At 40.1% G+C, this 14291-nt stretch overlaps 1 long non-coding RNA gene across 1 annotated transcript in view; it reads right to left on the bottom strand.

Annotated features, from left to right (window-relative positions):
- Positions 1–863: 863 nt before the first annotated feature.
- LOC122552833 overlaps positions 864–14291 on the bottom strand; it is a 158747-nt gene continuing 145319 nt past the window's right edge. The window contains exon 3 of the long non-coding RNA XR_006312517.1: positions 864–2680. This is a non-coding gene — a long non-coding RNA (uncharacterized LOC122552833). The remainder of the gene's footprint in view (positions 2681–14291) is intronic.

The following is a 14291-nucleotide window of genomic DNA, read 5'->3' as shown; positions in this document are numbered from 1 at the left end:
ATTTGACATATGAACATCCACTTCAGGAATCCCAAGGATGAAAGCAGTTGCCATGGATGAGCTTTACTCAGGTCTGACAAGCAATCAACTCCTTGACTGCAGCTCGCATCAGATGACAGAGATCTTTGAACTGTCACATTGATGACTGTAGCCAAGATGTTGTACTTTAATGTGGACAATACTGAGGCTACAAGCAATGTGAAGTGATCATGATATAGCCTGGCCTGTATTGATCATCCACACGTGCACCGAGCCTATGAATGAGAGCAAGAAATCAATGATAATTCCACACAAATCTGAAGCAACTTTGCATTGTTGTTTCAGGTTTAGAAGTGGGTGTACTACCATTTAAACCTGGGAGGTATATGATGGGAAGGTCAATTAGTTCAATTGGCTGATGTTAACAGTGCAAATACCACTCTAATCTAGACTCGTACAATTGCCCTGCTAGTTGAGTTCACAATGACAGCCCAACCTTCTCAACTTCATTTCTGGTCTGGGGCATAGTAACCCTCAGGTTTAACTGTCATCTGTGTCTGATGAAAGAGCAGCATATAGTCCTCTGGGACTATGGTAACGTTCACGTTTACTTTTCACATCTCCACTCTTCCTCATAGCTTGGTAGCCTGCCAAGAAAATGTGCATAAAGCATCACCTCTGTTAGGTTAGATACCATCCTATAGGATGATCAAGAATTTTATTGCAATTTCCCAAACTATGTGAAGTTGGATGCATTGAGAGCCAACCAATAGAAATATGTAATGAAGGTGCCTTACATTTGCTCCCAAACTGCTGCCTATTGTCACAACCCTAATGGGAAGAGTGCGCAAAAAATCAAGCCTTTTATTCACGTGTTGTCAGAAATGTGTAAATGACCAATTTAATCTCAAAGCTGGCTAATGTTGATTGTGACCAATATATAAGATAAATGAAACTCACAACAGGTTTCATCAATGAACATGAAAACAAAAAGCATATTTATTGTAAATAAATATACTTCAGTAAGTGTCTAAGATTGATTATTAATTACTAATATGCAAACTAAGCCCTTTAAATTCAAACACACACACATTAATTTACAATTGGATGGACAGTAAAGGCAAGACAAACTGCTTTACAGGATTGTCATGTGTGGAAAATGTAGGCAAAAAGGAACAAAGTCTGTGGATCAAGAATCCAAACAACCAAAGAGAAGTGAATGAGGTGACGTACTCAGAGTTTTTTGGTTTGTTTTTTGGCAATAATATCACTTCATTATTGACTGTGATGATTCTCTATTCTGCAGCTGGTTAATTGGACCTAGGCCTTTTGCTTGAGGTAGAAATTCTTTTCTTGAAATATCTGTTTGTATTTGTTTTATTCCACTGTAGGAGAAAAAGAGAGAGATCTGGCTAGCTTGAAGGCTTTTGGACATCTTAGTTCAACTGTTCCAGTCCTTCAATACTGTGACAAAACTGTTCCTTAATACTTCTATAGAAGCTGTTGAATCCAAAGGTGCCTGGTACCACTTAGTCTCACAAGGTATCAAATTCAGCTTCTTTCAAAAGTCACATGCTCTTACCTAACTAATGAGTGAACACCACATAGTTTCACTTTTCCTTTGAATTGTCAAAAAAAAACTAAGAATGCAAACTTCAATTCTCCAATTTATATTTCAATATGTAATCTATGCAGTTTTCACACAATCATGCACAACACTCAATATGCGATCTGAAGTCTTAAAAGCCATCTGGACATAGTATCATGCCATGCAATGTAACTGCCCTGTCTCACTGACTGCTTCTATCTCCAGAATACTAAAGGGGGTCTCTAAACAACAAATTATTTCCAGTTAAGTCAGTTCAAGTTGGCACAAGTACAATCATATGGATAACAAAACATTTATTCATCCATAGAAAAGTTCAAGGAATCTGCAGGCAAACAGGTCCACAGTACTGTGGAGTGACCAGGGACTCATTGCTGTATAACCTACAGGAAGTAACACAATGAAAGGAAATCAAAGCCCAGCTTATTCTTCCTGAAAGCAGAATTCAATGATGTTCTGTCTGGCCTCGCAAGCTCAAAGATGTATAGCTCTACCAAGAACGCTTGCATGTGCCTCTGCATCAATGTCCTTATCCTTAGAGGAATGCTGTCAGTCCCCCATTTCTGCTGATGGTAAAGAATTCCACTGTTTGATTCTCCACAAGAGAAGGATATAAACTGATGTAATCTGGAGAAAATGGAACCAGTGACATCCTGGATGCATTTTTGGACCGTGATGCCACACAAGTGTCCAGTTACTACTAGAATAAGCTACTGGCATAAACATTCAAGGCGACTATGCCCTTGACAGGTACAGAATGGGATGGCATTCTGTTCCCTCCAAGTACAAGTTCTACTCCAACTGATGACAGCTTGGTGATGATGACCTACAGTATCCTCAGTCTGTGCCTACATTGTGTTTCTGACAGCAGTAGATAATGACAGCGAAACCTGAATATTCAGGTGGTGGTCACTCTCATCTTCCTCTTGGTTGATCTTCAGCTGTCTCTCTCCATCCAGTATGACAGCCTCTGGAGGCTCCTCTTGTTGCTGGTCTTCCAATTGAAGTCTTCTTTAATGCTGGAATCTCATAGTTAACAAAGCCACAAAGTAACTTCTGAGAGCTGGTTTCATCTCAATTCAGGGAGCAGATAATCTGTGGAAGATGTCAGAAACAGAACAGCATGTCAGCTGGACTTTTCCAGATTCCTAACATCAAGCACAATTAAACAACATCTTATGGACTCACACATTGTGACATGGAGGCTTTATCTTTACAAGGAGGCTGATGCCATGCCTTGATTTGAAACTCTGAGCTCTGAAACCCAATGCAGATAAATGTTGCTGAACCAAATTACAAACGCTACATTGGGTGAGTTAAATGCAAGCACTTCTCTGCTGTGACTGCGTCTCCACCCAAGAACAAAAATCACCCATGAATGTCACATACATGCAGTTTGGTGTGAAATGTTGCAGTTCCAAAGCATGGTTTTCCGATGTCTGATAAGAAAATCAATGCAGAAATGGTAAAGTCGGGTGAAGTGGTAAAGTGTGCTTCTGCATAGCATTGTCTATCTGACATGATGGCAGGGCTAATTAATGCAAAGTATTTCATGATATTGATTGCTTGAGGTCTCAATTTGCAATGTCTATAGTTGCCGAAAGAATGACTTTTCAATTGAATCCAATTTAATGGCAGACGGGTGGCGTTACTGAACCAGTGGATGCATGATTCATACAATTGCCCCACACAGTGACTCACACACAATCATCATACTACACTACTGAAGAGAAAGACTTACTCCACTTACTCTACATGCAGCAGCAGCTACTTTGTCTCTTTTTCTGGGTAGCTAACTTTGATGCGATGATGGCATAGTTACGATTAAAGGGCTATATTCAAAATGGAGAACAGAGGTTATGCTCTGGTTGAATTTTGTGTCCCTGTGAGAGACAATTAATGATCTCCCCAACCTTCACATTTTCTGTTGTGTTACAGCCCTATGTCACTTTTAGTCACTTTGAGCCTCCTCCCCTTTCCATTCAGCCCCTTTATAATACTTTTAATGCCTTTGCAAATGGCCATGTATTTGTTGGCTATTCATTCTCCTCATATGGAGGCTAGGTTGATTGAAAACTGTTTAAAAGTTCCCTCCTGTGCACTATGAGACTCCACCCTTCTCTCTGGAATTGTCCCTATGACCATTATAATTCCCTCAATAACCCAGTTCAATGAGCCAAACACCCAACTTGAGCACCTCGTTTTCCACAGGAGTGTATGGAGACCTCCTGATGCACCCTGTGACCATTAATACCTTGACCCACAGGACTGATCTTGGCCCAGCTCCTGGACTGACCTGGGAGAACAGTCCTGACCGCACATGATGTAGCCTCAGATGGATGTCACCATAGCGCCCACCTGACATTCCTGTGATCCATGAACTAGTTGCACTAGACCTACAGAACTGACCATTACCCAGTTCCTGGTCTTCAAAGGCATTGACTTCTGAACTCTAGTAAGACCAATGATATGCCTGACTGTGGCAAACCCATTGGATTGAGATAGGATGAGCCCCTGCACTGAGCATGGTAGCAATCCTCAAATGACATAGTCCCCCTCGACTCCAGAAGGACTTTGACTTTCAGACATGGACATTTGGTTGAAGCACATGCAGTGTGATGGTTGTGGAAGCTGCTGGTATGTGTTGTAAGTGTAACACTGAGATAGCACCATGCATACAGAAACATATCCAGCCTCTTGACTGTTCAGGACTTGCAACTGCTATAAGCTGCCAGCTTGCACTGAACAGAAATGCAAGCTGCAAAATGCCACCAGCCACATAGTAAATGCCAACTCTAAGAAAGCAAGCTAGAAGACATATGCGTCATCCTGTGAACATACATTTGTTCACAGGGCTTATGCCCGAAACGTCGATTCTCCTGTTCCTTGGATGCTGCCTGACCTGCTGCGCTTTTCCAGCAACACATTTTCAACATACATTTGTGTCCACGTGTGCAAAAACACAAGGTAGAAGCATGCAAGGCCTAACTGACTGTAAGCTCTGAAGTAAGGTCTGTAAGGGGGCTGCTGTGATGTGAGAGTTGGTCCAAAAGCACTGGGGTGATATTCTGAGGCTGCCAGTTTGATAATTTCTCTTATGTACATGAAGGTGGAAGAGACTGGTACTTGTGGAGCATGCAGGAATACAGTGATGGAGTAGCTGGGTAAACTGGGTAAACTTGGTTATCATCCAAGTGCTTCTTTACAACTACATCCCTGCATGGTCCATGGATACCTTTCTGCTGGACAGTTCATTCACGCAAATCTGCACCGACACATCAGCAAACCGCCAGCTTCACGACATCATCATGTCTGCCCCAAATTCAACTCGCATAACCCTTCTTCATTCCCTTTGTTGCTCTGCAACACCTATCAGTTACATGCTTCTGCAGATGATCTTACATGAAGAGAGATACACATGCATCTCATGCATCTGCATGTTATGACTCACATCATGTTTACTTGGAGCCTCTCAGCCTCTGTATACCTCACATTGCTTTCTGAGTGCACTCTCACTGAATTCAGCACTGACTTACCAGGTGCCCACCTCTGCGTGGCTCACATTGCTTTCTTAGAGCACAGGGTCTTCAGTGCTCTGTTACAAGCTGTCAGTATCTGTGATTTATGTTACTTTTTTGGAGAAGAGGGAGAGGCAGGCTGCTTGTTAAGTTGGAGAATATTGAACAGTTCACAGGATACACATGTCACTGTCTGGCATCTTACTGCATTAACATCATATCTGCATTATGGGCCAGTAGTTAACTTGGCAAATATTTGCTTGAAGCAAGTGACCATGACTGAAAGTTGAAAGGGAGGATTTATTTGTAGGGTTGAAGGGAGACTATGGTCAATCAGGGAATACAATAACTTTCAGTCAAGTGGCTCATCTAATGCCAATGCAATGGCTGGCCGCTATCAGTCAAGCATTCCCAGAGTCTGGGGATCTGTATACTTGCAATTTGGGATTTGGGCCACAGTCAGTTCTGCAGGTCAAGCGCAACCAATTCAAAGATATATAAATAGTCAAGTGGTAATACAGAACTTGAATTATGCTGAAAAAATACACATTTTGTGAAAATTGTTCACCTTGCACTCATCAGGAGAATTTACAGGAATACCAATTCAAGAGGAAACCAACATTCATTTCATAGAAACTAACCAAGATTGGTTTGCAAATGTGGATTCTGATTGGTAGAAGTTTAGCCAAAGGATATGCAATAATCAATGACAATTGACAGCTAATTGCCAGACTTTGTTTAAATTTTAAACCAAGTGGGTTAACCGTGCGATACTCAGCAATATTCAATATTACAGGTCTGTTGAGGTGCTATTGGGACATTAGTCTGGCAAAGGGCTGTGGTTAATCGTGGCTGTTCTGTCGAGACAGTTCTGGAGGTTTGCTTAGTAATAGTCAGGGCACAGAAGTGGATTCCAGATAGAAGTGGGAAAATTAAGACTGGGCATGGGGTTCATTGCAATGGATTACTAAGGGAATGGTGACAGTGATGAGGAATCTCATAGACACCTAAAAATTTCCACCAGGACTGAAAGGTGAAATGCAGGAAGCATGTTCCCAATGACCAGGGATTCCGGTACCAGGGCTCACAGGCTAAGAATGTGGGCTAAGGGGAAATTTTTTCACCCAAAGAGTGGTTTGTCTATGGAATTTTCTGCCACAAAAGATGGTTGGGGCATGAATGTTTTCATGAAGGATTTACATGTAATTCTTAGAGCTAAAGGGATCAAAGGGTGTGAGGAGAAAGCAGGAACAAGGTACTGAGTTGGCCCTTGAAGAATCCCATCTCCATATCAATGGTCACGCTCTTCTCTGGATAGATTATTTCCTCCCCATAAAAAGTGAGGATGCTGACGTTGTCAAACTGCCGCCCACCCCCCCACCACCACGAACCCCATCCACCAGCAGTATTCAACCAGTTGGCCTGATTAAGGGCCAATTTCTTCTCCAATATGGAGCCATCCAGGTCAGGTGTGCAGGATGTAAGTTTGCTATCCATGCTCTTATCCACGCTGGTGAAAACTGACAGTGCTGTGATTAGGGGCAAGGATCTCAGAAATATGGGCCCACTTACCATTTTCAAATGGTTCTGGATTCCTACAGATTTCTCTAAAATCAATGTCATTGAGTGATAAAGCCAGGAAGTGATGCTAAAATGATGTAAAACAACAATTCAGTTCTAGTTGGTGTGTTGCATCCAATTCTGGGCACATTATTTTATGAAGGACTTGAAGGCTTTAGAAATGGAACAAAAGAAATTGGCTTGCATGGTTCTAGGGTTAATGGATTACAGTTACATAATACGCTGGACAACAGTAAGATGAGATTTAATAGAGAGGTTTAAAATCTTGACGGGTTTAGATAGAGTACATAAAGAGAAATTGTTTGCTATGATTGAAAGGTGAATAACTGAAAGGCAAAAATTGGCAAATGAATCAGAGGTGACATAAAGAAAAACATTTTTCTGGGGGTTTAACTTTGGAATGCACTGTCTGATAGGATGTGGATCCAGAATTAGTGGCAGCATCCAAAAGGGAATTTGACAAACACTCGAAGTAGAAATAATTGCAAAGGATTGGGGAAGGAGACCAGATGTGGAACTAACTGAATTATTTTCCAAAAGTTGGTGTAGAGTCAAACAGCCAAATGCCATTCTTATGTACTGTATATTGTGAAATTATTTGATTATTACAAGTTTTGTTCCTTTCGCTAGATTATATTCTCTTCATCCAATATTATACATTATAGAAAACTTTTAATCTTACTCAGTAATCATAAAAGCTGATTGTTGTAAATTGGATAATAATACCATGTTAACTGTGTTAACATAAAGCACTATTGGTTCCAAATAAATGCCCTCATGAATCTCTGATCATAGTTGTGAGCAAGAAAAGGTCCCTTTCTTCCAGTTTTAAAACTTTAAACAATGATAACTTACATTTGTACAGCACCTTTAACTTAGTACGTCATTTTGGAGACTTGGAGGAGATTACAGGGATAATACGGGTTGAAGCACCAGAGGGATTTGAAAACAAAGACTGAAAATGTTCAAATCAGGTTTGGCCATGTCAGTGTAGGTCAGTGAGCACAGGAGTGATGGATGCACAGGACCTGTGCATCAGGATATGGGTGGCAAAGATTTTGATGAGTTCAAATTTCTGAACAGTGGAAAGTGGGAAGTCAACCAGAAAAATGTAGGAATAGTTGAGTCTAGAGATAACAGAGAGGCAAGGATGAGATGAGGCAAGGCAAAGAGAGCTACTGTTATAGAGATTCTGGTTCAGCAGTAGGTTGAGGTTTGGATTGGTTGGCTAAGGAACAGAGTCGAGAGTGTGGTGCTGGAAAAGCACAGCAGCTCAGGCAGCATCCAAGGAGCAGGAGAATCGACATTTCAGGCATGTGCTCTTTATCAGGTGAAGGAACAGAACTTGAATAAAAAAACTTAATGTACCAAATTATATCTTTTCCATTTCAGTGTCCAAACAAAATGTTTTAACACAAAGTCAATGGTTACAACTAAATTGCTTCCAATTTTTAATTAACATTCAGTTCATTAATATAATTATTAGCTGTCAGACATACCTGTGAAAAAACAATACATTTTAGAATAAAATTCATTTTGTGATAAGTAAATACTTTTATTATGTAACTTTTTCTGTTTATTTTAAAGAACTAATTATTTGATAAAATGAACTGTGACAAAAACTTTTAAATCTGGACTGTGCTTGGTTGGGCATGAAATTTTATAACAAATTATTTGCAAATTTACTGACATGTTTTGCTTTATTAGGTAATGTATGTTTTATTTGGATTTTTAAGCTTCTAAATCAGATTTTAAACTTATGTTGGAAGTGGAAAGCTATTTCTGTTGAAACCTGGCTGCTATGGGTGATATTCTAATGATCACAGATCTAAGGATCTCTGATATATTTACATTTTCAAGTTGCCATCCTTTGAGCCGTCACAAGAAGGATATTGCATTAAAGACAATTTTATAAGTAATAATTCTTAGGAAATGCTTACGTATTTAAAAATTACATGAAATCATGTTTTAATAAATAAGCCCTATCTAAATATCAGTCTCTTACTGTCCATAGAGGAAATCCAACATGTGGAAATCTGGACCATATTCTCACTCATGTGTACATGTATATATTAATTGTGCAGTTAGAGATTGCACCTATGCATGCAACAATTATGACACAGCAAGCATATTTTTCTAAGTCCGGCACCCAATTCAGTGTTTGAGCTTAACAATCAGGCTTATAGTATTAACGATCGCTGCTGCACACATTCTTTATGGACTTTCACTTAATACTGTAAGCCTGCTATGGAGGGGAATAAAAGTGAAAGCACACCGTCTGGAGTTAAGCTGCATGCAACATGGTTATGATCCAATTTAAAGGGACACAAAATTCAAAAATGCTCCAAAGAAAGGTTTCATAAAATTTAATCCTCACCATTTTCATTTCTCTAACTCTGGATTTAGGTGATTGTATTAGCACTGTCAGCTTGAGGGATTGTAAAACAGGCTTTTATTGAGATTATTTTTAAAAAAGGAGGGTGAATGTAAGCAGTAAAACAAATTGTAAATGTCTTTCACTCTAAAAGCAGAGACATTATGCAGAGCTCCTTTATCACAGACTTCCTGTATAAGTAGTTCACATTTTCAGCAGTACCAGGCAACTCATTGAATTTGAACTTATAAAATGTAAAGTTTTTTGATAAAATGTTCTTCATCTATGAATGTATTTTCTTGTTTGTGAAAATCCAACAAGATAGAAAATGTAATGATAAGGTATTGTAGGTGATAGCTTGATGTGAGAATTAAGACACTTCGGGAACTGCAAATTCCAAAACAACCTAATGGTGCACAACAACACTCAAACAAACAGGAAATTAAGTAAGCCACTCAGCAAGAATTACACTCAGTACTATAAGTAGGAAAATATTTGACACTGTTGGGGAGAGACTGCTAAAGACTGAATTTCACACCAAATCTCTCCAAACAAAAAGTGGACAGCATAAATTTTGAATTATTTCAACCACTTGTGAATGTAATTTATGATGGATTGTGGGGCCAAGGTGGAAAAGAGTGCATTGCTCAATATGTAACTATATTAACACAGCTTGCAAAATCCCCTGAAGTTGCATAATTAAAAGATGATATAATCAAAGACAGGAATGTATTAGGCAAAACAAATCCAAAAGAAAGAGTGTAAATAATAAGAGGACAAACTCAGGAAAAAGACCTACATGTGCAGAAGCTGCAGTTGCAGCTAGGATGTAATCATGGTAGAATAGACTAGGATTTAGTTTGTGCTGCTTGATATTACAGGCAGAGAACAAATAGATCATGGACAAATGGGAGGAATCTAATTCTGTGGAGGATATCACACAAAGGAGAATCCATGTACAGCATAGGGAAAGCAGTGTGCAAGAGGCTGAATCATTTTGCCCGCAAGAGTTTGGCTCAACGGAAATACAACAAAGGTACAGAAAGCTACTGCTAAGATATTGGTAAAGGACTTTAGCAAATAACTCTACACTATAGAGACAGATTGGTTCAGTCAGGTTGATGATTATAAATAGCTTGTGATTGCTCAAATGATAACTGTGGAAGTGGAACATCAAGTCAATAGAAATGTTTGTTAAACATCAGTGCATCATGCAACATTGTGAACTTTGTAGATCTATGTGAAATCACTCAACATGATAATTCAAAGTAAGATTAAAGCTAAATGATGGCACAATACTGAGAGGACAATTACTCTGAGAACCCAATGTCAAAAGCAGAATGAAGATATGGTGTTCCAGATCATCTCTGGTAAGTAACATTAACTCTTCACTGCTCAAGGCTAAAACTCGGACTGGTAAATTCTAATGTTCCAAAAGAGATTTGTAATGTATTGCAGTACATCAAAATATTGACCATTGAACAGATCCTACCCGAGTACAAAAATGTGTTATCTGTTTCAGGTTGTGTTTCTGAAGAACATTATCTTGAAGTAGATGAGAGTGTTAGACCAAGTCAGCATCTGCTGTAGAATGTTCCTGCTGCTACCAAGGCCAGCCTGCAGCCTGAAAGACAGAATAGAAACCTGAAGAAAGTTGAGTCATCAAGAGTGTTACAGCTTGCCAGACTTGATTAGAAGCATGGTAACAGAGAATCAACTTGGAAAGCTGAGAGTATGCATCAAACTAAAGGATCTGAAAAAGATCTCATTACCCCAGGTCAGCCATTGAAGAAAGTTTGCCACCATTGGCAAAGGCCAAAAATAAAGAGGTAAAGCATGGTTACTGGCAAGTGAAACTGGTTTAAACCAGTAGCTTTTAACTATATTCTGGATAACAGTTAGGAAATACAGATAGATGCACATGATATTTGGCATTTCCACAATTTTAGAGACATGCCAATGCAGTCAGAATGAGATAGTTGGTGATCAGCCCCATGATAAGGTATAGTGGAAGATCTGCTAGTTTATAGATGCAAAGATACAATGGGAAAAGCCATTGCTGATCATGATCAAAATCTAGTGTGACTATGAATCAGTGCTTGTCAGGTGAATATGAACAAAATGCAATCAAAGATGCCTAAGATCAAGTACATTGGTCATAAACTGATAGCAAATGGTTTTTGCCTGGTTCCTAAAAAAGGTGAGAGTTGCAGCAATGATGCAGTAACCATCAGTAAACTGTCGGCAATGTTGAACATTGACATAACAGAATATGGCAACAAACCAAATGTGGTGGGCAATTAAGGATTGGCAGTAAATTCTGGTCCAGCCAGTGATGCCCATATCCCGTGAATGAGAAAGGGGGCCTGTTTGCCTTTCCCCAACAATCCTGCACTATGAGGAACCTGTCAGGTTTAAAGTAAACCCCGTATTTATGAAGGAGCCCTGATCAGAATCCCCTGCCAGAAATATAAGCTCTTCCTTAATGGAACAGTTCAATGCGTAAATTGGTGCTTCACTTTGTGGACAGGGACCCAGAAACCTGGGTGGATGGGTTTTGCAGAGGAGGACTGGCTGTGGTAACTACTCCACCAGACCCTGCTAACCTGGCCTATGATTGCCATCCAGGTCAATTTCAGTTGTCCAGAGGAATGCTCCACAGTGTAAGAAGGTCAATGGCCCCCTCCATTCTGCCAGGGTAAATGCCACCTCACACTCACTCTATTTGACTTACACTTCCATTCCGAAGAAACGTCATATCAGATTCAAGACATTAACTCTGTTTAGATTAGATTAGATTAGATTACATTACAGTGTGGAAACAGGCCCTTCGGCCCAACAAGTCCACACCGACCCGCCGAAGCGAAACCCACCCATACATTTACCCCTTACCTAACACTACGGGCAATTTAGCATGGCCAATTCACCTGACCCTGCACATCTTTTGGACTGTGGGAGGAAACCGGAGCACCCGGAGGAAACCCACGCAGACACGGGGAGAACGTGCAAACTCCACACAGTCAGTCGCCTGAGGCGGGAAATGAACCCGGGTCTCAGGCGCTGTGAGGCAGCAGTGCTAACCACTGTGCCACCGTGCCGCCCACAAGGCACGGTGGGCAAGGCTGTTTGTCTCTCCACATGCTGCCAGATCTGCTGAGTTTCTCCAACACATTTTATTTCAGATTGCCAGCATCTGCAGTACTTTGCTTTTATAAAGAAACAGTACAGGTTGTCCTCTGAGCTTGTAACAGGCACCATTGCCACAAGGGTGATGTTCTGAAACTAATTGGTTTCAGAAATAGTCCACAGGATACATCCAGTCAAATAATATGGAATCAAAACCATTGTTTCCACCTTCCCCAACAAATAATTTAGAGGTGATATTTGATCAGCACAAAATAAGCAGTGATCCAACAGGGTGTAAAAAGGGCTGCTGAATAATCATCATCCACTTGACTTTCATTCCTACGTTGAATTTCATCCAGCATGTGTAATAGAACACTCACTCTATATGTATTTTACATTTGTTTAGAATTTGTGCATTTTTAATCTCTCTTTTTAAACAGAGACAGCTTTTCCAATGGGCATAGCCAAATCTCTTTTTCTCTTTCTTTATTTCCCTTTTATACCTCTATCTATGTTAGCAGTGATGAATTGCTAAGTATACATAGTAACCTCGAAAGGGTAGGACAAGTAGATGACTATAATCACATTACCATGGGAAATTCCCTTAGCTGAAATGTGTACGAATTAGATTTTTGCAAAACTCCTGTGCCAGGATTGGCTCAGCATTTGCAGGCTATTGGAGTTCTGTTTCATCCTTAACAATGGCTCAGGGCCATGCCTCACTGATTTCAAGGTAGGCACTTCTGGTTTTGCACTATGCAACATACCACAATAGATTTGCATCCTTTGGATGAGTCATACTTTAATACTTCTCTATGACACTGAAATTGTTGCTTGAAAAGAATGTTCATTTGCTCTGTAATGAATTGCATTGCTTTGTGTGCTTGATTGTACTTGCATTCTGCTGACACCTGTGGGTTCTGCAATGGGGTTATGAGTCATGGTTGCGAACCATAGTAATAATTTCCCTAAAGACAGCCTTGCAACCAAGTAGCCCATTTAAGCATCCAAGCGCACTAAACTGGTAAGGATGAAGCAGTCAGAGTTGACCCTGCCTTCGCCACAAAGTTATTTTTTTTTAGCACAGATCACCTGCAAATTAAGGAATGAAAGCTTGCATAGATGATATGCACCATTAATTTGATGATCAGTAACGATCTGTACATGCATATATTTGGCAAAACAGTGGGGAAGCCAGCAAGAGCATTGGATTGTTGCTGTTTCTTGTCACTTTGTTCTAAAAGGATAGGGTTTCTAGAATGAGGTATCGGGCATTTAATCATTGCTAGTGGCCATTGCCAATGCAAAGAATCATTTGGGGATTGAAGTGAATAAGATTGAGAAAATTAATGACTGCTATCACTTTCACAGCCATAAGAAATGCAGTTAAAGTCACACTCATATCATTATCTCCCACAAATGTCTGAACATCCATAGACATTGTTCTTTGACAGGTCAGACATAATATTTAAAAAGGGGATTTTTTTCCTTGTGCTGCATGTCTGATGGGGCAGGAGTTCTGTTCTCCATTTTATACATTCCACATCCCATTTACCTGCAGTGAAGCTCATTACATATGTATCATTGGCTCTTGATAGATGAGAGAATTCTGACAGGTCTGAAGTGTGGAAAATTAAACAATAGAGCTTGAAAGAGAAGAATGGAGTTTGCTGGAGAATGAGAAGATCCCACAATACCATCTCATTCTAATGGTAGAACTCGTCACTTTTCTCTTGTGCACTGGGATGAAAATGTGTTGCTGGAAAAGCGCAGCAGGTCAGGCAGCATCCAAGGAGCAGGAGAATCGACGTTTCGGGCATAAGCCCTTCTTCAGGAATGAAGAATCATTGCAGAACCCACAGGTGTCAGCAGAATGCAAGTACAATCAAGCACACAAAGCAATGCAATTCATTACAGAGCAAATGAACATTCTTTTCAAGCAACAATTTCAGTGTCATAGAGAAGTATTAAAGTATGACTCATCCAAAGGATGCAAATCTATTGTGGTATGTTGCATACTGCAAAACCAGAAGTGCCTACCTTGAAATCAGTGAGGCTTATGCCCGAAACGTCGATTCTCCTGCTCCTTGGATGCTGCCTGACCTGC

This window comes from Chiloscyllium plagiosum, chromosome 9 (genome assembly GCF_004010195.1).
Source record: "Chiloscyllium plagiosum isolate BGI_BamShark_2017 chromosome 9, ASM401019v2, whole genome shotgun sequence".
In the NCBI taxonomy this organism is placed as follows: Eukaryota; Metazoa; Chordata; class Chondrichthyes; order Orectolobiformes; family Hemiscylliidae; genus Chiloscyllium; species Chiloscyllium plagiosum.
Note: the sequence above shows the minus strand (reverse complement) of the source record. Positions and strands in the feature narration are given on the sequence as shown.